Consider the following 25,807-nt stretch of genomic DNA (forward strand, 5'->3'; position numbering starts at 1 on the left):
GCTCTCACCTCAGGACCTTTGCATATGCTGATCTTACCCAAAATATCCTTCCATCAGATATCCATATAGCTAGTTCCTTTGGCTCCTTCAGGCTACCGGGTTGGCAATTTGGCCTGGACCCAGCCGGGCAATTTTTCTGTTCTTGGCTGAGATCCCTCATGTGTCTGTGATGATCTGGTAGGTCAGCAGGGTGCTAGGAAGGCTTCAGCTCTAATGGCTTGGGTCTGCTCTGCATTACTTCTCACCCACCAGCAAACAAGACTGGGCTTGTTCACATATTAATCATAGGGTTGGTTCCATGACAGTGTAGAAGCACCGTCAGGGCCTCTAGAGACTTAGCTTGGAACTAACACAATGTTACTTCCATCGCATTCTGTTGGCCAAAGCAAGTCAGAAGGCCGCATTATCAGACTCAAGAGGTGAGGAAATAGATTCCACTCCTTAACGGGAGGAGCTTCCAAGTCACATTGCAAAGGGGCAGGAATACAGGGAGGGGAATAAATGTAGCCATTCTGGCAAGCAATGCACCATAATGTGCCATTTTCTGTATTTTTCTTCAAAACAATAGTCTCCAGCTTAAAGGAGTGTATCTTTCATTACTCCCGCAATTATGTTTGCCCGTGCCTCCTTTCTCTTCTCTGTCATTTGGAAGTTCTATCAGACAGACGTTGACTCGCCTTTATGTGTTCTCCATACCTCACAACGTTTCTTTCGTAGCTTTGCTCTCTCTCCCAACACCCATCCCCAGTACGTTCTGAAAGTGTACTTTGTCATCTGCCAGACCTCTAATTTGCTTTCCTGCTGTGTTCCTTCTGCTACTTAGACTTTCGTTTGAGGGAATATTTTCTTTTTTAATCTGGCAATTATATTTATAATGTTCACAAACTGTTTCCTTTCCAATATACTTTTTTTTTTTTTCATGGTCGCTTGTTCTATTCCCTTACGGATACAAATCCCCCCCTCCACTTTTTTTTTTAGTTTCGAAGTTTGTATTTAAATTCCAGTTTGTTAACATACAGTGTAATATTAGTTTCAGGTGTAGAATTTAGTGATTCACCACTTATGTACAACAGCCGGTGCTCATCACAAGTGCCCTTCCTAGCACCCATCAGCCGTACAGCCCATCCCTTGCCCCCCTCCCCTGCAGCAACGCTCAGTTTGTTCTCTACAGTTATGAGTGTGTTTTATGATTTGCCTCTCTCTTTTTTCCCCTATGTTCATTTGTTTTCTTTTTTTAATGTCTATTTATTTTTGAGAGAGACAGAGAGAGAGAGAGCAGGGGAAGGGCAGAGAGAGAGGGAGATACTGAATACGAAGGAGGCTCCAGGCTCCGAGCTGTCAGCACGGAGCCCGATGCAGGGCTCAAACCCACAAAGTACAAGATCTTGACCTGAGCCAAAGTTGGACGCTTAACTGACTGAGCCAGCCGGGGGCCCCACATTTGTTTTGTTTCTTAAATTCCACATATGAGTGAAATCATACAGTGTTTGTCTTTCTCTGACTTATTTTGCTTAGCATAATACACTCTAGCTCCATCCATGCCATTGCAAATAGCAAGATTTCATTCTTTTTGGTGGCTGAATACTATTCCATCATATATATATATATATATATATATATATATGAATACCACATCTTTATCCATTCATCAGCCGATGAACATTTGGGCTCTTTATTTAGCTATTGTTGATAATGCTGCTATATAGGTGCATGTATCCCTTGGAATCAGTATGTTTGTATCCTTTGGGTAAACACCTAATAGTGCAATTGCTGGATCACAGGGTAGATTTTGTTTGTTTGTTTGTTTTTGTTTTTTTACCTTTTTTTGAGGAACCTCCATACTGTTTTCCAGAGTGGCTGCACCAATTTGCATTCCCACCAACAGTGTAAGTAAGAGGGTTCTCCTTTCTCCGTATCCCGGCCAATATCTGTTGTTTCCTGTGTTGTTCCTTTTCAAAATCCTCTTGAATCTGTCTCTTGAGGACATTTTCCAAAGTTTTCTTCTGTTTCCTGCGTTCAGCCTCTGGAGTCAGTTCCTCTGTTCAGCCTTGCATCACTTCTTCGTGCTGTTCAAGTTAATTATTAACGATCCTAATGTGAACACTGTCTCTGTTGTTACTCTGGATCACATAATGTTGAGTTATCTATTAGAGAAACAATTCAGTAGAAAATCCGTTACTGTAATTTGGAGTATCTGCTCTTGCGACTTTCAGAAGGGGGTTTCTGCTCAAAGTGCTGTGTGATTTGTGTCTCCTTGGCATCTTGATGCATATGGGAGGGCTTTCCTGACTAGCAGTCTTAAAGGGCTCTCACTGAACCCCTGCTACAGCTGCTTTGAAGCAGATTTTTGTGAAGGTTTCCCTCCTGGTCCCCAAAGTGAAGCTCCTGTATTTCAAAAAGACCACTTTTTTTTTTTTTTTTTTTTTTTGAGCCAGACTATTGTAAACACACCTTACAAATTCGGTGAAAATTCATTCAGCCATTTTCATGTGATAGTGATATGTGTTGATAAATACTGAGCACTGCATTGGTTATAATTGCAAGTAATTGAAAACCTATTTGAAAATCATTTGGCTATATGGTGCACCATTACACTGTTTGAATTTTCTAACCATGTATAAGGTTTTAAAAAATGTCATCTGGAGTTAACCGGTAGTAGGTTTACATGGAATTTTTGTTTCCTTCCTTATACATTTAAAAAATTTTTTTTAATGTTTATTTTTGACAGAGAGAGAGAGAGCATGAGGGGCGGAAGGGCAGAGAGAGAGGGAGACACAGAATCTGAAGCAGGCTCCAGGCTCTGAGCTGTCAACACAGAGCTCCTTCCTTATACATTTTAAACTAAGAGGAAAAAATTACTTAAAAAGCAAATTATGCAATATTAGCTCAACAATGTAAAAATGCATAGAAAAAAATAGCAGAAAAGAAGGCCAAAATGTTAATGGTGGTTATTCTGAGGTTATGGATGGTTTTTAAAGTATTTTCTATATTCTTCAAATTTCTTTACTGAATATGTAGTGTTTCTTAAGCAGAAAACAGTTGAACGAAAGTAAATTTCACAAGATGAACAAACACATAGGATTTACGTATTATGCTTATACAGCGTAAGTCATGAGTTCTTACCACTATAATGTTGGTGCCTAAAATCATTTAAATAAGGAATGGCTGGTATATTTCTGGAATCGTTAGGGAAGACAACTGTGGCTTTGCTAAAACATATTGAGGATTCAATGGAGACAATATATAGGTCCACACTCTGGCCCCAGGTCTCTCTTCTGAACTCTCGGAAGGTTTATTGAGCATATTACTCACTATGCACATGTCCTTTACTTCAGTATTCCCACATAAGTGGTTTCCTGAAAGAAGGTTCAGGTCTTAAAAGTCACTGTATTGTCTAGAATGCCTAGCACAAAGCTGTCCTTAAGTAAGTGTTTACTGATATACACTATGTCAAACAGCTTGACAGATTCAGCAGGTAAAAAACAATTAGCCCAGACAGATGTGAACAGTGTATTACTTACATAGACAGCAAAAGCAAGATCTTTATCCTGTCAGCTCCCCATGTCACTTGTCCCACAGGGGGACCCTGAAATAAAAAGGGCCAGATAACACACAATATGAGTAGTGGGGTACCTTGTTGCTGAGAGGCCAACACAACACCATGGCCAGGACGTGTTTATAGCCTGCGGCTAATCTCTACTCTCTAGATAAAACCTGGTGAGTGGGCGAGTCAAGCTCATTAGAGTAAGTGGGAGATGTAAGCGAAGAAATAGCAACAACCTCAGGTTTAGCTGGTAAGGCTAAGAGGCGAAATGCCCTGATGATGTGGGTGAGGAGTTTGGTCTCAGTTTATGGAGCATCATGTAAAGTTTTAAGGAAGCATTGTGTCAGAATAGCTGTTGAGCCCAAATCAGAGAAAAAGTTTAAATGGTTATTATAGGATTATATTATCTGCTTTTGAGGGTTCAGGAGGATATATTGTAGCAATGGGCTTCTATGAAGTCACTAAAAAGACCCACGCCTTTATTGCTTTGAAATTCCATCTCGAGATGATTTCTCCATTTACCTAGTTTCTTAGTTTGCCTAAAATAAATAACTGGTCCAATTATCTTTAGAATGCAAGAATGAGTCTATAGATAATTTCTTAATATATAATATTGTAATATAAATCTAAGAAGCCACATGTGAAAAATTAAGTTTATAAATCATGGAAAATGCCTATCACGTGGAAGTTCTCCCTGATTGTATTTTTCCTGCAAATATGAATGTCATGGCTGAAGACCTAACATAAGTTAATATTCATAAGTGGGAAATTCTTGCAATGAAACCTGGTTAGATTATGATTTGCTTCAGAGAAAAGCCTTGGAATTAACCGACCTCAAACAGGGACAGTATATACTGAAGTGCCTTTGCGCGCGCACCCACACACACACACACACACACACACACACACACGCAAAATCCTAACCTTAGAAGAGTACTAGACAAGGATCCAGAAGCCTCCTGACTCTAAGACTAACTCACTGACCTGAACCATTTCCTTGCCTTTGTGGGGGTTTAACTACTCGGTTTCTAACACATTTTCCAATTCTGACACACTGAATCTAAGACTTTCATAATGTACCATGGTTCATTAACTTGTTTTTTTCTAATAATTCTTTAGAATAGTAACATATTCATTACATAATGTCCTACTGATATCTCCTTGTTGAACTGTAGTTGTTTATTGTTCTAATAGTGTCAAATATTGAGGATTACGAGACCCATAGAAGGAAATGCACGATTTGTGCAATTCACACGCTTGGGTAAATCTCAGTCACTGCTTCCTAGGAAGCAATAATGGCTGTGACAAACTAATAGGACTTTAGTCCAAACAGAGAATCACGGTCTGTAATGAAATTATGAAAAGACTCCAATTAATGAGTTTGTTATTAAACATTTCATGTTTACAGATGTTAGCTCCCTGGGTTTTTATCAGTGATAAATATAAAAGTAAATGTGAATTTGAAAAGTGCTAGGTTTTCACTTTAGGAGGCATCTCCAAATCTCTGCTTTGCTTTTCAACAAATGAGTCTTGTAAGAGCTCTCTGGGTATTAGGAATACAGTATATGGATTCAAAATCCTGACTTTTAAGAAATGTCTTTTTACAAACTGTAAGGCCAAGCTCTTCACTTATTTTTTTTTTTTAATTGACAAAGGAATTAAGAAGCAATTTCTGGTTTTATACTTAATTGCCTCTGAGCTGGCTTTCCTGTTTAATTCCTGTGCTGTATACATTCTTAATAATTTAATATTTGAAGTATAATAAAGCTAAAAAGATGCAGACATCCTGATATGGGAAATCAGAATTGCAATTAAACTATCGTCTGAGTCACTCATTAGGGAGAGATCTTTTGAAGTGTTATTGTAAGTAATAAAATTGCCTTAGGGGTTTTCTTGCAACAGGTTCGGTTTATTTGACTACAAAGGCATTGGTTTTGAATGTGTAATTGCTTTTAACTGAATATTTGTGTCCCCTCAAAGCTCCCATGTTGAAACCTAATCCCCGATGTGAAGGTATTTGGAGGTGGGGTCTTTGGGAGGTGATGAGGTCGTGAGGGTGTAGCCCTCCTGCATGGTAATAATGCTCTTATAAAAGAGGCCCCAGAGAGCTCCCTTGCCTCTTCTGCCATGTGAGGACACCTTGAAAAGATCGCAGTCCACGAACCAGGAAGCGAGTGACCCTGAATCTGCTGGTACCCTGACCTTGGACCTCTGGGCCTCCAAAACTGTGAGAAATCAATGTCTGTTGTTTATAAGTTACCTAGTCTATGGCATTTCGTTACAGCGGCCTGAACGGATTAAGGCAGTAACAGAAGGAAATATTAATCTTGGTACTTAATTTAGTCACATGACAGAGAGAACCATATTGGGAAAAGATTTGTGAAATAAGCAGTATCAATGACGCTGAGAACCACAGTCTCACACATAACATGTGACTCTTGTATGGCAAGCACACAATTTATTTTGAATGTTAGTGCAAATACCAACTTTACTAGTATTATTATTATTTTGATCAATAAGTATCTCTCACAAGATCTATTTGAAACTCAACCTTAGGAAGGCAGAGAGGCAGCTGGTAAGAACAGCAGTGACTTGGCTTCCATTTCTAACTCTGCCACATTTTCAGAATTGTTCCTTTGGTCAAATGCTATCCCTGCCGTGGTCCTTCGTTACCTCATGTGTAACATGAGCAGGTTAGACTGGAGGCCCTTAAAGGGTTCTCAAAATATGGTCCCAGACTTACTGCTGGGCAGTAAGTTTTCACCTGATGGGTTATAAATGAATCTAAAAGTATGAGTCCTTTCCCTGAGTATTGCTGGCAATAGGCACATGGTTCCAGAGACTACCATTTTATGTTCAATGAGAACTTTCTTGTTTAACACTCACAGAGCTTCCTCTGTATCTGGCACTGCCCTAAGACATTTTTTAAAATTTATTTTTGAGAGAGAGAGAGACAGAGAGAGAACACATGAGTGGGGAGGGCAGAGAGAGAGGGAGACAGAATTCCAAGCAGGCTCCTTGCTGACACAGCTCAGAGCCCGACACGGGTCTGGAACCCACGAACTGTGAGATCATGACCTGAGCCGAAATCAAGAGTCAGATCCTCAACCGACTGAGCCACGCAGGTGCCCCTGTTTTAAGAAATTTTTAAATACTGGTTAAGCGTGTTTAATCCTCATAACAACACTGTGGGTTGATGATGCTTTTATTGTCCCCAATTTATGGGTGGAAAACTGAGGTGCAAAAAAGTTGGGTAATTTGCTCAAGGACATGCTGCTAATAAATTGCAGGGTTGGGATTCAAATCTAGACAATCTGGCTCCGGAGTCCATGCTCTCGAACATTATCATGTACAACTAACTCATGAAGAGAGTGATTAAAGGTTTGTAAAGCTTGATATTCATAAGCTAAAATCAGCACACTGCTTAAGTTAATGAAAACTCAAATTTAGGATTCTAAGTCTCCCACAGTGCGTGCTCACACAACAGCTTGCTGCTGGAGTCCTTGTGGTTGCTGGAAGGATATTTAAACAGCAGCCCATTTTCAAAGCTGTCTTGAGTGGTTTGTATTTACCAGGGCCGTTTCTTTGCATTTTAATTTTAAATTACCATCGGTGTTTTGCGGTAAATATTTTCATAAGGAGTGTGCCTTCCTCCGTTCTTAGCTTTCATATTATTCCTCTTTAGGCTTTACCAACAGGAAGAAAGAGGCCCACTACTGAGCCATATAGGTCTTAATGACCTCTCTCTCAGCTATCGAAGACTGTTAAAGCTTTGAGGTTACTCACTTCCTGTAAGGGCTCAGTTTAGTGCTCTCATTCCCGTGAGGTCCTGTATTGGCAGAGTTAGGAGGATGGGGGAGGTGTAATTTTTCCAGCTTCATTTTATTCCTCCAGTGACTTGTAGGCAATTTTAGGAAGACCCCGTGGAGCGTAAGGTAGGCTGAGGAGGTAAATTCTATACGGTGCCATATTTTTACTGCTCAAGAAACAGTGCGGGTTGCTATTTGAAAAGTCAGGTTCTCCTTTTAGTGATAGAAAAAGAAATATGGTTCAGTTTATGCTTTTGGGGTTTCTAGCCATTATAAAGGTCTTCACCAAATCTATGACTTTCTACAACAAAATTTGTAGCTCCTATGAAGCCACATGTCTTAGATTTAGGGACATGTGGCAGGTACAGAAATGAAATATTGATGTATCTAGTAAGTCTCAAATTAGAACAATTGCCATGACAACTTATTCAGTCTTCTTTAATAAGACGTTTGCACAGTTCAAATACAGAATCAACATTCTGTTGTTTGGCTCCCAGTGTATTATTTTGTGTATGAGATGTCATATGTTTCAATTATGGTATCACATGCTGGTATTTTTAGATATAACGAAACACTGCTATTGCTTGACCATAAAATAACTGTTGCGTGCCCGTCTCAGCCTATTGGTAACCAGTGTCGGGGCTGGACCGGCCCTTGTGACTTGTACGACTGCAAGACATCCTCAGCAATAACCATTATGAAACTTTGAAGAAAAAAGACTAATTACAAGCCCTAGAAATTCCATGGCACAGTTGGGGCCACATGATGAGCCTGAGGGGTGTTGAGAATTGGGGAGTGGAATTCTACTTTATCGGGGTTGAGGGTGGGGCCTAGGATTTTGCTGTTTCATTCTGTACTGGTGAATTTAAAACATAAGAGCAGGAATTTAAATTTGGGAAGAGAAAGCACAAGAGACCCAAATGGTCAGCCACTGAAATAACCAAGTTCTCTAAAACAAAGGAGCCTGCGGGGAAATGGGAGGACTGGCTCTTCATCTAGTCCTGTGGCTGGCAATGTGTTTTATTCAGGACAGTCATCTTGTTATTTATTTATTTGAATCCAAGTTAGTTAACACACAGTTTAGGACCGAGTGATTCGTCACTTGCACATAATACCCAGTACTCATCCCTACTCATCCCAACAACTGCCCTCCTTAGTGCCCATCCCCCATTTAGCCCATCCCCCCACCCACGTCCCCTCTAGCAACCCCCTAGTCTGTTCTCTGTGTTTAAGAGTCTCTTATGGTTTGCCTCCCTCTCTGTTTTTATTTTTCCTTCCCTTCCCCTATGTTCATCTGTGGTGTTTCTTAAATTCCACACATGAGTGAAATCATGTGATATCTTTCTCTGACTGACTTATTTCACTTAGCATAATACGCTCTAGTTCCATCCACATTGCTGCAAATGGCAAGATTTCATTCTTTTTGATTGCCGAGTAGTATTCTATTGTATATGTGTACACACACACACACACACACACACACACACACCACATCTTCTTTATCCTTTAATTAGTGCTTGGATGGGAGATAGCCATCTTTGAAGTGGATGCCTCGGCAATTAAGCTTAAGTCAGGCACTTGCATTACAAAAAAGAAAAACACAATTGTCAGGGCTTACACTCTAGTAACTCATAAGGAAATTAGGTCATTGGTCTTATCATTAACAAAAATATACCCATAGATTAATTTGCTTATGTATGCCCCTACTGTAGGCAGTCATACCTACAGTATGCCATATCAGCCCTTGAGGGCCAAGGAGGTGCCATCCAGTTGGGAAAAGAGGATATATATATGAAGCAAGTCCGCGATACCAGGGGTCCAGAGCAGTGACGCAAGCAGTAAGTGATAAAGGAATTCAGAGGAGTGACTGGTTGTTGGGGATGGGGTGCTTGACAATGACCATGAGGAGGAGGTAACCCTTGAACCAGATGCAGAATTTTTCCTGCTTCTCCTACCTAAACCTATGGAAAGTGCCATATTAGGGTAGGAGTTCTGCTAGTAGGATCCCCAGACCAACACTGGGCCATAAGGATCCTTCTCACAGGATCTGAATGAATTCTCATTACAAATCCTCCCTTTGGTTGCTATAGACAAATGATAGCAAATTCCAAAACTTTCATTTTATGTATACCCAGAGGCAACCTATGCTAACTTCCTAAGTGAGATGTTAAAAGATTATCAAAGCTTGATATTCATAAACTAAAATGAGTGCATTGCTGATGTGTCCTGAGGACTTAACTTAGGGATTCTACCAAGAAATCTGGTAGGTGTTGAGCAACACTGTAAAGCCCCCACTGGGCATGCTCACAAGAAGATAGATGTTGGAGTGCCCTTGGCTCTCAGGAGTATGCCTGGTCGGCAAACCATCTGCATTTTCATTATTGTCTGAGTTGATTCTAGTTTTCTATGGTTGTTTTCTTGCTTTTTAATTTTAAAATGCTATTGGTTTAGCCCCATTATTATCTATTTAATTTGTTGTGCATGTTTTTGTTAATCTTTGAAGTGTTAATGGTACATGGTTGCATTAAGTGTTTGTGCCAACGTTTTGCAATAACTAGGCTTTAAAATATGCATGTGATACAATCCAAATATGATTACTCATACCTAAGGGTTATAGTAGGTATGTACGTAACTTCCTCCCAAATGTGTTTATATAATAAAGCTTCATTATTAAAATATTTAATCTTTCATTCTGTAAATATTTATTGAAACCCTACTATTGATCCCCTCACCACAAATGCACCCCAACAAGGCTTTTCATCCTACAAAATGACTTCACAATCTACTCAATTGCTCAGGCTAAAAACTTAGGAATCAGCCTAGAATTCCCCTTTTCTCCTTATATGTCACATTCAACCCATCTATATAAGTCTTGTGACTTCTCTCTATCTGCAAAATATATTCTAAATTCAATTGCTTCTCATTATCTTCACTCTTACTCCCATAGTCCCAGCCATCAAGTCTTTTGCCTGAGTTATTGCAATAGCCTCAAAATTAGTGTCCTTGTCTCCTCACATGACCTTCCCTCCCATGAAGTTCATCCTACACATAGAAAAATGAATGTCTTAAAACATAAATCAGATATACCACTCTACCACTTAAAATCTTTTAAGCACATCTCATTCACAACCAAAGGAGTGTCCATTCTCTCTTTCTGGCCTTTCTTCCAAAGGATTTCCATGGTCTGACCTCTGCCTAACATGCTCACCTCATCTTCTGCTGCCCCCCCCCCCCCCACTTACTTTGTTCCAGCCACAGTAGCTTTCTCCTTCACTGTCCAACATGCCAATATTTCCACCTCAGGGCCTTTCAACTTGCTGTTCTTTCTACTTGGTATGCATTATTCTTCATTTTTTCATATGGGTGACTCCTTCTCATCATTCACGTCTCAAGACAAGCATTTCCCCCTCCTTAGACAAGCCTTCCCTGACCACGTAAGTTAAAGCAGCCCTTCCAGTCACTCTCCACAGCACCCCATTTTTGTTTTCCTCAGAGCATGCATCAATACCCGAATTTGTCTAATCTCTTCATGTACACATGTGTACTCCTGTCTCTCCTCAATGGAGTCTAAGCAGTAACTGTCCTTTTCACGGCTCTATAAGTTAGGAGGCTTTTAAATCAAGCAACAGAAGGCCTGATTCAAACTACCTTAAACCATAAGGAGATATATTTTTTAAATAATTTTTTTAATGTTTATTTATTTTTGAGACAGAGAGAGAGAGAGAGAGAGAGAGAAACAGAGCACAAGCAGGGGAGGGGCAGAGAGAGAGGGAGACACAGAATCTGAAGCAGGCTCCAGGCTCTGAGCCACCAGCACAGAGCCTGAAGCGAGGCTCGAACTCATGAACTGCAAGATCATGACCTGAGCCGAAGTTGGATGCTTAACCGACTGAGCCACCCAGGCACCCCATAAGGAGATTTCTTATTGCATATTACACAGAGTCCAGAAGCAGAGTGGTTACAGCATAGGTTAAATCAGTGATTTAGCAATACTGTCAAGGACCCGGGTTCTTTCCACCTATGTACATTTGACCATCGTCAGCCTCAGACTTACCTTCTCATGGTGGAAAGGTGGCTTCAGTGGCTCTACAAAAAGCAGCCTCACAAGGCACTACCCAAAAGTCTGAGGAGACAACTTCCCTTTCTTGTGTCTCTTTTCAAGGGTGAGGAAGTCTTTCTCAGAAGCCTCCCAGTACCTTTCCCCTCGCATTTCACTGGCCAATAAACTTATTGACTGACCTACTCTGCTAGATACACATAGCTGAGGAAACAAGCAAAATCCTTAGTCTTATGTAGTGGTGTTTACTGGAATCACTGAGGAGACACCCTTCTTCCCAACCAGGTTTGGAACAATTCGAGAAAGCAAAGAAATGACATGTGGACTCAGATCATCATCTTTTGAACCTTTAGAGGCCAACTTGGAGCATGTGGCCTTAGGTCTGTTAGCTCACTGGGCTTGCTAATACAGAACCCTGAAGCAGGCAAGTCTGCTCACCCAGTCGCAGCAGCACTAAGCTGGAAAAGCTCCCCTAAGCCTCTCATAGAGGCAGACTTCCTGGAGTAGCAGACAGAAGATAGAAGCAAAGAGAAGGAGGCCAGAGCTAAGCTTGATCTCTCCAAATTGACCAATTGGATAAATCACTCCTCCTCTCCAAGGTAGACTGAGCAAAGGAATGGAGAGAGACCAGGTGACCGGGAATGTACTTAGGGAAAATCCTTCCACACTGAAATCAGAAGTGGGGAAAAAGTATTCCCCATTTAACAGAGCTTGCTTAATTATTACTGAATTTGTCTTCCACTGGAAAAGCGGAATAAGTAAGGTAGGCAGGCCACGGTGTTCTTTGTTCATCCTAAGAAGGCTTTGGAAAATAATGTTTTGGAATTGCTTTCTAGAAAACGTTCTTTGTTACATAAAGCCATACTGTAATAGAGTGTGAGCCACTGCATGATACAAGTGTATTTTGTGTGCACAAATGTATGCATGTTCCATACAAATTGTCCACTTTTTCTTGGCCCTCAGTGTTTGTTGTCTCTCCCACGTTTCACTTGTGGGGCTTCCACATGTGACAGTTTGGGCCAAGATAAACCAGGTTGGTACCCAGAGCTTCTGAAGTAGAATCAGAGGGTACAGCCAAATCATACCTGAGAAAAGCACAACCAAGTCTTCAGTGTTGGAAAAACAGTATGAAGTTTTAGGTCCAAGATGTGAGGTGAGACTGTAAATAGCGTAACAAGTCATAAGGGTCAATGTCAGGATGAAAAGGATTGCTTAGGACACTGAACAAAAGGTAGGTTGTGAAGCAGATCAGAACAGAGATTGTAGGTAAAAGTAAGGGTGCCCCTACATTGTGGGTGAAGGTGGAGGTGGCCTGAATCCATGCTGTGGATGTGATTTTCAAAGGAGCTTTGCAGGGCTAGATGTCAACTGTATTCAACGCGTGCTCTATGAAATCTTGGGAAGGACTGGATCCATCATCCTTCCACACTCCCTTGTATTGTCTGTTTAAGCCAGGTGTGTGTCGAGTTGGGTAGGAAATGGATTGCTTACATGCTACAGTGGTTAGAGCAAACTTGTAAGCAGCTTTCACAACCACGTTGGGAGCTATGGAACAGTAGTGTTGCCCTGGAGGTTCCTAGGTTAACTATGTTAGCATCTTGTTCAGACTGGGCTCTAGCATTATGGGGTAAGGTGTAAGGGGATTCTGTCAGTTTCTCTTCAAGACGAGGGCTTGGAAATAAGGCTCATGCGTTTTTGTAAATGTTTATTATTATCATTATTTATTTTTGAGAGAGAAACAGAGTATGAGCAGGGGAGGGACAGAAAGAGAGAGAGAGAGAGAGAGAGAGAGACAGAGAGAGAGAGAGAGAGAGAGAGAGAGAGAGAGAGAATCCAAAGCAGGCTCCAGGCTCTGAGCTGTCAGCACAGAGCCTTACATGGGGTTTGAACCCACAAACTATGAGATCATGACCTGAGCTGAAGGGGGACACTCAACCGACTGAGCCATCTACGCCCCACCCCCTTTTTAATTTGAGTATAATTGACACACACTGTTACATTAGTTGCAGGTATAGTTATCCAACAACTCTATACAGGTTCATGTATTTTTTACCGTCATTACATATCATATCAAAAAAAGCACTTAGGTGAGTTTGCAACAAGTGCCCATTACTTCTACCCTAGTGAGGTTCTGTTAAAAATGTTCACTCAGATTTACGTGCAACTACATACAGGAATGTTCACTCCCCTCCAAATGTTTCTGTTGAAGTCTCCAATAAGAATTACCTTTCAGAAATGTCACGCAATAAGTTTTTGATTAAGATTGTGATTTTCTTTAGGTGCAATCAAATAAATTTGTTATTTAGAACTGGCCATCCAAAGGGACATTTTTTGATCAAAAGTTTGATAGATAGCTGAATTGGGAGAGTTAAACGGTTAAGACCTACATGTGCTTCACTTCCTGCAGATTTTATTTTTTATTTTCATCGATGAGAAATTAGGCAAAATTATTGAAGTGCTAGCATTTTAATTTTAATTCCTTTGTTAAATAAATAATACATTAGCTATCCTGCCCCACAGGGAAGAATATAATTGAAATACCGAACTCATTTCTTTGATACAGAAATAGTAAGAGGTAATGGCATACATACTCTGACACTTTAGCCACTTTTTGGAATCCCTGGGAGACTGGGTGGGTTGATGTAACAATGTCACGTTTTTGGTAGAAACAAACAGCTTCCTCCAGTTATTTCTGTACCAAAATCTATTCATTTCCAGGGTAGTTTGTTTCAGAAGTTTCTATATCTAGCTAATGTAAGAGTATCTTTGAAGTCTCTTATGAAGCTTTGTATTACATATGGAGATTTAAAAATTAATATTATATATTACATATGGGGATTTAAAAATTAATATTATATCATACTTTGCTTTATAAAACGATGTGGCCCTCTAATGAAACTGAACACTTTGAGAGTCTAGGAGTGGTTCATTGAGGAGTAATTCAGGACAGGAATGGATAGACACAAAATAGAACAATCTTAGTTATGAGATGGTGATGTCAATGGTGTATCTACAACATGGCCCCACTAATTCCTTACTAAATATAGTAGTGACAACTGCTATTATGGGGCCATTCGTCCATGGGGCCATCACACTATTCTGTAATTATTTATGTGTCTACTTCCCTCTCTGCAGTGTGAGTTTTTCAGGGCCACAGTCCCTGTCTCATTCATTTCTCTATTCCCTGCAGTGTTCAACTCTGTGCCAGGCCAAACACAGTTGCTCTGTTGCTTGCTGTTTGCTTTGTAAAAGAAAATAGAACTGTATCGATTTTTCTTCTTTTTTTAATTTAGAAATTTACTCTGTTTAATCCACAAGCTTTATATAGCTTTAGTTTAAAAACAACAACAACAACAAAACAAAACAAAACAGAAACAATGAAAACAGCACACTGTTTCAAAGTCTGGGCCCTTCCAGCCTTCCAAATATGAGAGCTCTGAAAGTTGTATATACCAGTTGGAAGAACAAGACAAAATTATGAATGGAGCTGTGACATTTCATAAAACAAACTTTTATATAACTGAAGGATCCTTCCTGGAACTAGTTAATTGCCTTTACAAAAAAAACCCACAACAGAATAGAATGAAATTGCAGTGTTCCAAACCAACTTGTAACACATCCATATAAACCCAGTGTCCTGGCAAACAACATGCTTTCATTTTCTGTCTCATCCTAGAGCTCAAATCCGGATTCATTTCACCGGGGACTCCACAGGCAACAGGAAAGATTGTGGCATTAAAATAGTTTATACTTCTGTGGTAGTTCAACAGTGGTCTGGGCTAGCCTGCAAACCATATAAGGTTGGAAGCATTATAACTTAAATGGGTGCTAAGATTCAAATAAGAAAAAAATAAAGAAAAAAAATGAAAAGAAAGAAAAACCTCTGGGAATAGCCAAGGCCTTTAACCACAAGGATGCCAACAATATTTAAACCCCATTTTTAAAAAAGGGGATTTTTTTTTTTGGCTAAAATATTTCACTGTAAATGAATTTATGTCAGCTGTCCAACAAAAGAATGTCACTAACACACTGTGGACACTATTCACAGTGTAAATCTGTGCCCTTTTTTTATACAGTGAACTTCAATCTAGCAATTATTACAACAAATGTATATAGTTTAAAGCTCAAACACACTCTAGCAATTTTGAAACTGAATTGCATACAAACCGAATAAAATGTACATCGTGACACACATTCCCACCTAAGACTGTGGGGACACTTGAGCCTTCTGCATCGACCTAGCACCTTTTCGCGCAGGCGGTTTTCTAAGTCGTCGAGGTTGTCTTTGGGCTCACTTTTGGTCTCCTTCTTAGGCTCAGGCTCTGCCTCTGATTCCTGCTGTGCTGTTGTGGTTGTGGGAGCAGCAATGGCTGCAGGGGCTGAGGCCACGGCCTTTTCCTTCCTGTGTTTTGTGCTTCTTGTGCTTATCCTTCTTGTGTTTCTTGTCCCTCTTTTTCTTCTTTTTCTTTCCACCTCCTTCGGGGTCCGAGTTCCTCGCCAGAGATGGGCTTGGTGTTGGGCTTTTAGCCTTTTTGACCGGTACTGCTGGTGACCAGTTGGTAGAGGGTGACTGAGACTGGACAGGAGACTGAGGTGCTGGGGTTTTTTAACTGCTGGCTCAGGAGATCTTGAGACAAATCAGGAGGGTGAGACCTTCCTTACAGACTGAGGACTTGGTGAGGGAGCCTTTTTTGTCTTTTTGGTTTTTCAGAGTTCTGGAGACGCTAATGGGCCTCATACGTGGAGACGGGGACTGCCTTCTTTGGGCTGATGATGATGCTCCTCTTTGAATGGGTGGAGGACTTGAGGAAGTCTGAGGAGCTCGAGGCCATGGTGAGGACGAATGCCGTTTGTTTGGTTGTGGTGACTGGGGCTCCGAGGTAGATTAGCTCAGGGAAGACACTTTCCTATGCTTTTATGATAATGAAGGCGAATGTCTCTTGGTGACTGGGGAGCTTCTTCGGGAGGTGGAGAATGGGAGACCTGACAGTTTGGTGGTGAAGACGGCAATTTCCTGCATTTAAGAGGGGAGGGGGAGAAGCCATTTTTCCCTTTGGAGGCAGAGAAGGAGAGTATCTCTGCTGTACTGGAGGAGAGTATCTTCTTGGGGAAGGTGAGTGCCGATGGTGGGGGGTGGGTGGAGAAAAGGAGTCCTTCGTCGAGGTGGCAGCGTGGGAGACCTGCGCCTATGAAGAGGAGGGGCAGGAGAAGGAGAACGGAGGCTTCTGGTGGATGGTGGGAAGGGGGTCCCCCTCCATCTACCACGAGGAGAAGTCTCTTTCTGGTGCTTTCAAGGTGATGGAGAGGTACTCCCAGAAGGGGGATGTCTCCACCACCTGCCTACCTCACTATTCTTCACATGGGCCCTCTTGGGTCACTCATCTTCTGAGGAAGAAGAGGAACGAGAATCAGATGAATACTGCTGGTTCTGTCATCTGGACTGATGTTTCTGCCGCACAGAATCTGCTACAGCTATTTTGCCACCTTTATTTTCTTCCAATTCAGGTAACTCTACTTTTCTAGGCTTAGGTGCTGCTGAAGGGGAGTCTTTTTTCTTGGTACCTTTGTGTTTTGTCGCTGAAGTTCTCCCTGGAGAGACAGAACCAGGACTTTTTCTTGTACGGTTTGACTGCTGAGGTGTTTGGGAATGATGAGTTTTAGGCGGTGGAGTTGCTGGAGGTGATGGCCTATGCCTTCCCCTCAGAGGACTTGCTGAAGGAGATAGCCTACCACTTTTTTGAGGGGGGCTGGATGTCCTCTCAGGAGCATTCTTTGGCGGTGACCAGAAACCAGATGAAGAGTATGATGAACTACTTCCAGACAAGGATGCTGATGAACGAACGCCTTCGCCTCACTGGAGATCTACCCCTCCTATACCTGGGTGGAGGCGGCATTCCTCTTGGTGGAGTTCTTCTTCGAGGAGATGGCCACCTTCGAGGTGAGTTTGATCCTGATCGGGATCTATGACACCGTCTAGGTTGAGTATGAGAAGGAGAGCAGACGGTGTCTGGGATCTTGATTTTGAATGTGACTGAGATCTTGGTCAGGTTTCTCCTTCTCTTTCTTTTTTGGAGTTTTTCTCCAGAGAAGATTCTTTAGACTCTGGTACAGGTTCAGGTTTGGGAACTTTCAGGATGTCACTAGTAGAAATGGCCTCTTGTACTGAAGGTCCTTTTACTTTCACTGATGGTTCTGGGAGCTCTGGAGTTTTTTCCTTCTTTTCTGGAGCAGGGGAAGGACTCTGGCTCTTGGTTCTGTGGTGGGGACACTGAGAATAACTGCGCTTTCTCTCTCTCCTGACACGGGAAACTCATCTTCTAGGGGAAGGACACCTGAATTTGCATCTTCTTGGGCTTCCAGACCTCTCCCTTTTTTTCTCTGCTGCTTTCTTTTTCTTCCTTAACCCTCTTATCCTTGTATTCATCTTGCTTTTTCAAAGATGCCAACTTTTCTTCTTTAATTTGTCTCCGTTTTATTTCTTCTTTCTTCAGTTCTAGAGAAGCAGAAGGGATTCCAGCAATGTTTTCTCGTGCACTTAAGAGCTGGGGCCACAGTTCTCCCATAAATTCTCTGGCATTTTTTCCATTCAAAAGCCCAGTCAGGTTGATTTGCATTATTTTTGAGACTGGATTCTTCACTTCCAGCTCATTGAATATAAACTCAATCACAACATCATCCTCAAACCCACGGATTTCTATTACTCGTTTTGTTACCCAAGGCTTTATAACCTCCAAATTTACTTTGCTCATATCCACCTTTTTTTCCAGGCATGCTGCAAATTTCAGCTGCTTCAGTAGCTTCTTCTGTTTGTTGCTGAACCGACTGTCCTTTTCTGCACTTGTTCCAGAATCCCGTGTCCATCTTGCTGCCTCTGTATTGATTTTTCTTATTGTGATGTCAGAGTTTTCATACCCCAAGCTCCAAACTAAGACTGAGATATTAAAAATTTATACTGTCTTCTTTCCCCCATGCCTATTTTCTTTTTCTAGTAGATGCATACCCTCGATCTCAGCTATTGGATCCACCCTAATGTAAACTTTATGTAGTCAGGGTAGAGGTGCATGCTTGTATATGTTTTTAACTTGTGTATATATTGGGCTGATATTTGAAGGCCATAATAAGATGGGTCATGTTTAGATCTTCTAGGTCCTCTATGGGAAAGACTGGCGAAAGCAACCAGCTGTCAGCTCATCAAATTCTTCCCACTCCTTCTGGCCCTCAGAGCACAAGGCAGCTGGTTTGCCGAGGCTTATGCTCTACGCTTGCTAAAAATGATTTCCAGCCTAAATCCCATTTTGTTAATTAGTGAATCAAATGTCAGTTGTGCTTTCTATGAAGTTTTTCTGTATTTTGAAATACAAGTATATGTGATGGGGGTGGGAACGGGGTGATATTTTATGTGTTCCAATAGCGTATGTATAGCAGTTTTCCGAATGTCTGGTTTTGGCAATTTCGTAACTAACAGAGGCTACCCGATATAGAACCTGGTGTGAGGCTCTTTGCCTTGAATACTTTGCTATTCTTCTTCTGGCATCACTGCCAGTACCCAGCACCAGGGGATCCCCTCTCATCTTCAGAGCCTTCATGAGTTATCTACAAATAGTAGTGCAATCGACAATTCAAGATACATGACGCCCAGAAAATAAACATAGCAGAACTTAGACATATACAAATATTCACTTCATCCTAAAGATCCTGCCATTGCTCAAAATATGTCCAGAATTCTTTTTGCTTGTAGAGGCAGTCATCCAGCTAAATGAAGACATTTTTCTTATAACTTTACTTTAAAATAGGGGTGCCTGGGTGGCTCAGTCGGTTAAGCGTCCAGCTGTGGCTCAGGTCATGATCTTGTGGTCTGTGAGTTTGAGCCCCACATCAAGCTCTGTGCTGACAGCTCAGAGCCTGGAGCCTGCTTCAGATTCTGTGTCTCGTGCTCTCTGCCCCTCCCCCACTCACACTCTGTCTCTCTCTCCTTCAAAAATAAATAAACATTAAAAAAATAAAAAATAAATAAAATAAAAAATATCTTGGGCTGAGGACATTATTACCTACCTGATTCAGTGGTTTGGTTGGGTCACTTTTAAATATACCCCCAAATCAAAAATGGGTTCACAGAATAAAGAGTTCCCACCATTGAGAAGAAACAAATGAACTAACCAACAAACCCTGTGAAAGTTCATCCAAATGAGTGGCAATCCACTGGAAGCATCACTGGGATCACTGTATGGCCTCCTAGGAGACAGACAGATTTAGAGGTAACAGCAATCACATCCCAAACTGGATACTAGGGGAGAACGAAGCTCTGACACCAGGAAAACTGTGGTATGAAATTTATATAACTAGCTTATTAACCAGGCTGGACTCAGTGGGGTGAAATTATGAAAGTAATTTGTCGCAATTGACTTTCTTTCTTCTTAATTTATTTTTCAGAGAGAGAGAGAGAGAGAACACACAGGCAGGGGAGGGGGCAGAGGGAGAGAGAGAGAATATTAAGCAGGGGCTTGATCCCACGACCCTGGGATCATGACTTGAGCCGAAATCAAGAATCGGTGGCTCAACTGACTGAGCCACCCAGGCGCCCCTGTCACAAGTGACTTTCAAATCCATTCCATAAGTTCTCCCTTCTTGCTCTTGTACAGAATGTCTGGCAGATTCCATCACTTTTTCAGTCATGTATAGTTTTTAATGAACAATCTCAATCTTAGGGATTAAAGAGCTCAGTCAGATAAAAATCAGAACTTGAGTCTCTTTCAATTTGAAGCTGCTCTCTGGCCTCAGAAGCTTCCAAATAGCGAAGTTGGAGCTGTTGCAGGTTGTGTTCCTGGGAAGCAGAGTCTGCGAGGGTGCTCTTGGGATCAGCACCTGTGGATAGGAAAGGAGGGGAGAGATGCAGGATTGGGTAGGGGAAAAAGTTGAGCTGCAATGCATTGCAGTGGTTTTGGCCAACGTTCTGGGGAGCTCTGAAGCGGAGATGACCCTTCAGAGTTGTCCTGAGTTGGGTGAGGGGACCGGGCCTTTATACCCTGCCTTGATCAGCCATCGCACAAGGGCCACCCTCGAAAGAGCATGTGACCTGAGGCAAGGTGGCTTTTTTTCAGCTGAGGCACTCTCCTAAAGGGGCTGAGAGCTGAGGGCTGTCAAGTGGCGGCACTGCAGGGGTAGGGGAGTGGGTCCTGCATTCCCGCATGAGGAGATGGGCAGCATGTCATGGAGTCCACCAAAGGGCACAGTCTTTCTTCCATGCCTTTCAGCTCTTGCCCTCCTACTCTTCCACCCATGATGCTGTTTCTGGCTTCACTTGGGCCTCTAGATCTGATGGATGGAAGGAAATGGATGAGATCCTACTTGAGTGGTGCAGTGTGAATCCTGCATTGGCACGCAGGTCTGGGTCTGGGTCTGGTGCACGCTCCAGTGCTGCCTCTTTGGCTTGTGAAGTGCTTTTAAGGACTCTCTGGAGTTACCCGCCACGGTGACATTGCACTGCACCATCTTTACCTGGGTGACACATCCTCAGAATTGACTACTTTTGACTCCTCCCACCACTCTCCTTCTGCTTCCGGCAGTACACCCAATGCTCATTTTCTTTGGAGATATCCCTGCCTTGGTAGCCAGATCTCTTGGGTTGGGTTGTTTCAGGGTGGCTCACACCCATCGACCTTCCCCAGTGTTTCTTGTTCACTGTGGAAAACACCTTTTCCCATTAAACTCTGGCCATGCCAGCAGATCCCCCTAGAGCCCACACTACCCTGTCTTTCATCTTTAGACTTCCAGGTGACAGGAGGAACCAGCTCCTATGTTCTCCAGGAGATATACGTCACGACCTCCAGGTGCTTTTCTTGAAGTCTTTGTACTTGGCTTGTGACTACTATGTCCTTGGTTCTGGTCACTGTGCTTGGAGAAATGTAGGGTGACATGGGGCTTCTTTTTGAGTAGTTAATGCATTAAATCCCGATGAGCTTTCAATTCAGCAAAATCCCCAAGTTTTGAGGGAGCGTGTAATCTCTAGTGCATTCCTTAAATAATTGAGCACCATCGTCACTGGAGGTACGTCCTATGCAGGCCAGGCCTCGTGTATGCTAGGGACGGCGATAAGGCTGGAGGCTTCGCTTGTCACAAAGACGGCACTTGTACTCTGCCATCCATTTCCAATTGGGAGTCTAGGAAGGCCTGGCTCTGTATGTGTATGAAGTAGAGGCTGCCTGTACTGTGTGACCTCACCATCTCTTAAAGGCACTTGTAGGGAGCTGGAGTGGCTACAGCTTGTCAGTTACATAATCAGTGGTGTCTTGAGCGGTGAGGAGGAGTGAGTAGTTAGAGCTTAGGGATGTTATGTCCTAACTGTGGCAGTCCAGAAGGTTTCAGAAACTCTGATACAGTCAAATGAACACGCTTTTTACTGTCAGAAGATTTGGGTTTAAGCTCTAACAGTATGCTTTGGGCGAAATTGCACGACTTCCCTGAAAACCGTCTTCTTCATCTGTAAAGCTGAATAAATAATAGCAATTCTATGAAGCTTCGCAGGATGTTTTGAGGACCAAATGCAATGACACACGTGCAAGTAATACAGTAGAGATAGAAAAATATTATAATTTAAAGTGTTTAAAGGTTGAACCTGCTTTGCACAAAGGATGAGAAAGAAGCCTCTTATCTATTGTTATACTTTTTTCATGTTATTCTGGCTAAAATGTAGAAACTCAGATGGTTACGTACTTACACACTCTGACCACACTGACAACATTCTTTACATAGAAACGGGGTAATTTTTCAGGAAGGTGTAGAAAATGCAACCAGTTTGGCAACCCGTGGCACGATTCGCAACTAATAAGACCCTGCATTATCTTAAAAAGTTACTTATTTGGAACAGTGCTCCGGGAAATCTAATTTGAGATCATTTAAATGTCAGTAAATTAAGGGGCCCAGATGATTAAATATAGTGTACAGATATTAAAAGCTGCAGGGATGAAGCGTAAGAACATTATTCTCCCTCTGATTAAGAACTGCTACAGACAGTTCTTTTTCTAGTGTAGTAGTTATTAAAAGCTATACCTTTTATTATACATTTCTGGAAACTCAAGAGTGGATTTGGAAATGTGGAGAGAAAGGAGAATGATGCATTTTGAAATCCTTGAGATCTCTGAGTGCTTTCCCTTGTCTTCAAAGTAAAATTCACTGAAAGCAAACCTGTAGAAGGTGTTGTGGAACTCCTGAAAATTGCAGCCATGGCTTCCGTTCCAAGATGCCCTGGTGCCCACATTAAATTAGGTTTAAAACCTTTACTGAAGGATTCCTATATCATGGGCAACAGATATGAAGGGAGAACGAATCCACAGAAGAGTGAGGCGTGATTCTTTTGGAGGGGTGTCTCAGTCTTGGGCAAATGTTCCAGAGCTTTATTAGGCCTAAGAATTGCCTGGAGAGCTTGTGAAAATGCAGATTTTTGGCACTCGATGGCAGAGCTTCTGATTCCACAGGGTTGAAGTGGAGCCCCGGAGTCTGAATTGCGACCAAGAACTCCAGGTGATGCTGATCTACACTCTAAAAAGCAGTGGTCTGGAAGGAACAGCAGGTGTGTACAGAGAACTGTGGTAAAATAGAATACAGAGCCCAGTGGGAGTATAGGGGATGGGTAGATGGCACGTGACTGGTAAAATCTAGGGAAGTCTGCAAAAGGAAGTGTGATTTGAGCTGGGCAATGAGGAACGGGCAGGACTGCTACAGGTGGATATAGTGAGGTGGGGGCGGGGAGAATCAGGAGGTGAGAGGAGGCATTCCAGCTGGAAGGTTAGGGAGCAAAAAGGTAGGCATGTGAAAGCGCGTGGGGAATGGCACAGTCTGATAAAGCTGGATTGTAAGATGCCTGTAGGATTGAGGTGCAGGGTACAATAAAGAGGGCCGAGTATAGACTGTGGAGTTCTTTGAAGGAGTCTGACTTCATTTTATTTATTTATGACAAATGTTTAAAAAAATTTTTTTAAGTAAGCTCCACTGGCAACGTGGGGCTCGAGACCACGACCCTGAGAGCAAGAGTTCTATGTTCTACTGACTGAGCCTGGCAGAAACGCCAAAGGAGCCCGACTCCATTTTAAAGGTAATGGGAGCCTTTGAGGTCCTTGATGGCAGAGCATCGCATTGTTACCTTTGCTTTCACTAGTAACTCCTTCCTTCCTCACAACCTTTTAAGAATGAGAGGGGCGCCTGGGTGGCTCAGTCGGTTGGGCGGCCAACTTCGGCTCAGGTCATGATCTCGCGGTCCGTGAGTTTGAGCCCCGCATCGGGCTCTGTGCTGACAGCTCAGAGCCTGGAGCCTGTTTCCGATTCTGTGTCTCCCTCTCTCTGACCCTCCCCCGTTCATGCTCTGTCTCTCTCTGTCTCAAAAATAAATAAACATAAAAAAAAATTAAAAAAAAAAGAATGATAGTATTACCTGCATTTGACAGCTGAGGAAACGGAGGCTCAGAGAGTTGTTTTGAGGTCCTAATCTTGTAGCTGGTGCCTGACAGTCAGAATTCGAACTCAAGTTCCTATGCGAGGTCATTAGGTGGTTCTTTCAGTGGTAGAGGTAACAGGCGATGTCAGGTGCTGCTCGCTCGCTACAGTGGGAAACACGTCCATCATTCATCCGGTAGTAAAAGGTTGTTGCGTACAATGTTAGGTGCTCCCGTTTGTTTCATAATTTTTTTTTAATATTAGAGAGAGAGTAAGTGGGGGAGAGGGGCGGAAGGAGAGAGAGAATTTTAAGCAGGCTCTATACTCAGCACAGAGCCCAACGTGGAGCTCGATCCCATGACCCTGGGATCATCACCTGAGCCAAAATCGAGAGTCCCAGGCTCAACTGACTGAGCCACCCACACGCCCCCATAAATTTTTTTTTTAGAAATCAGATCACACAGTTTAAAAAGGTAAATTGTGTTACATGTCTTGACAAGAACAACAGGAGTCCCCTACCCTCAACCTTACTCCAGTCCTGTTCTCCAGAGGCAACCACATCAACCTTTTTCAGCTTTTTTCTTGGTCTGGAGTATGGAATATTTCCACATTGCTTAGTAATATGCTTCTACAGTTATTACTTGTTTTTGACATTTTACACATCATCCGTTAAGTTGCAACTTATGGAACTTGATTTATTTGTTCCATAAGTTGCAACTTAATGGATGATGTGTAAAATTTGTTAAATGGAAACAGTCTCCCTCTCTCTGCCTCTCCCCTGTTCACACTCGGTCTCTCTTTCTCAAAAATAAATAAACGTTGAAAAAATAATGAATTAAAAATCAGTATTATCTGTGCAAACATTATTTTGATTATGTAAATACTGTACATAGCTGCCAGTTTACTCTCCATAGAATAACAATTCCCTTGTTTGCTGTTTCTTTGTTTTATTTATATACTGCTTCCTACAATCTCCTTAGACCGCAAAAACCGCTTGTTACAATCACACACATCAGGTGTTCTTCCATCCCTTCCTCCCTTCCTTCACTCTTCCCCCCACCTCTTCCGGTCCTTCACCCTGACCTTCCCCACTCCAATCTGGACTGCTTGCTCTCTAAGCCAGTTCCACAGCTGCCATCCTGGGGGCTCTCCTTCACCATCGCGTGAGGGAATCTTCTTCCCTTCTTTCTTCTGTCGATCCCCAGTTTCCTGGGCTCCACCTTATTCATTCTTGGTTTACTTTTTTGTTTTGGTGCAGACCAACTGCAAAGAGCTTGCTAAAAAGGTGTGATATTGCTATGTATAATAAGAAATGTGTATTTGGTCTGGTCCCAAGCACGGAACTCCTAGAACCCTTGTAATTTCCTAAGTGATGAGAGCAACAAAGGTGCCTTTTGTTATGTTAATGATGTAACTTTTGGAAGAGCCCCTAGGTAATGTAACTTTGGGGGCTGGTAGCCAGGGGAACCAACCCAGCAAACCCAGGGTTGGAATTTTCAGTCCCACCCCCTGACCTCCGGGGAGGGGAAAGGGGCTGAAGATTGAGTTCAGTCACCTATGGCCAATGATTTAATCAATCACGACTGTGTAACGAAGCCTCCCTAAAAACCCAAAAGGACAGTTCCGTAGCGTTTCTGGGTTACTGAACCAGGATGCATTCACGTGCCGCCCAGTGGGGCCCCAACCTCCACAAGGACAGAAGCTCCTTTGTTCAGGACCTCGCCCAATGTATGTCTTCATTTGGCTGTTGATTCATATCTTCTAATATCCTTTGTAATAAAGCAGTAATCTAGTAAGTAAAATGTTTCTCTGAGTTCTGTGAGCCCCTGTAACAAGTTAATTCAACCCCTGGTCGTTGGGACCTCTGATCTATAGCTAGGCAGCCAGAGGCACAGGTGACAACCTGGACTTGGAAACTGGCATCTGAAGTAGGGGATGGAGGGCAGTGTCGGGGGACTGAGCCACTAACCT

At 42.3% G+C, this 25,807-nt stretch overlaps 1 long non-coding RNA gene and 1 pseudogene across 1 annotated transcript in view; both read right to left on the minus strand.

Annotated features, from left to right (window-relative positions):
• Positions 1-14,729: 14,729 nt before the first annotated feature.
• Positions 14,730-19,150, minus strand: LOC107181203 (annotated as a pseudogene).
• A 4,690-nt stretch (positions 19,151-23,840) lies between these two features.
• LOC122235524 overlaps positions 23,841-25,807 on the minus strand; it is a 31,302-nt gene continuing 29,335 nt past the window's right edge. Inside the window, exon 3 of the long non-coding RNA XR_006213584.1 lies at positions 23,841-24,000. This is a non-coding gene — a long non-coding RNA (uncharacterized LOC122235524). The remainder of the gene's footprint in view (positions 24,001-25,807) is intronic.

The sequence above is a fragment of the Panthera tigris genome, chromosome X (genome assembly GCF_018350195.1).
Source record: "Panthera tigris isolate Pti1 chromosome X, P.tigris_Pti1_mat1.1, whole genome shotgun sequence".
In the NCBI taxonomy this organism is placed as follows: Eukaryota; Metazoa; Chordata; class Mammalia; order Carnivora; family Felidae; genus Panthera; species Panthera tigris.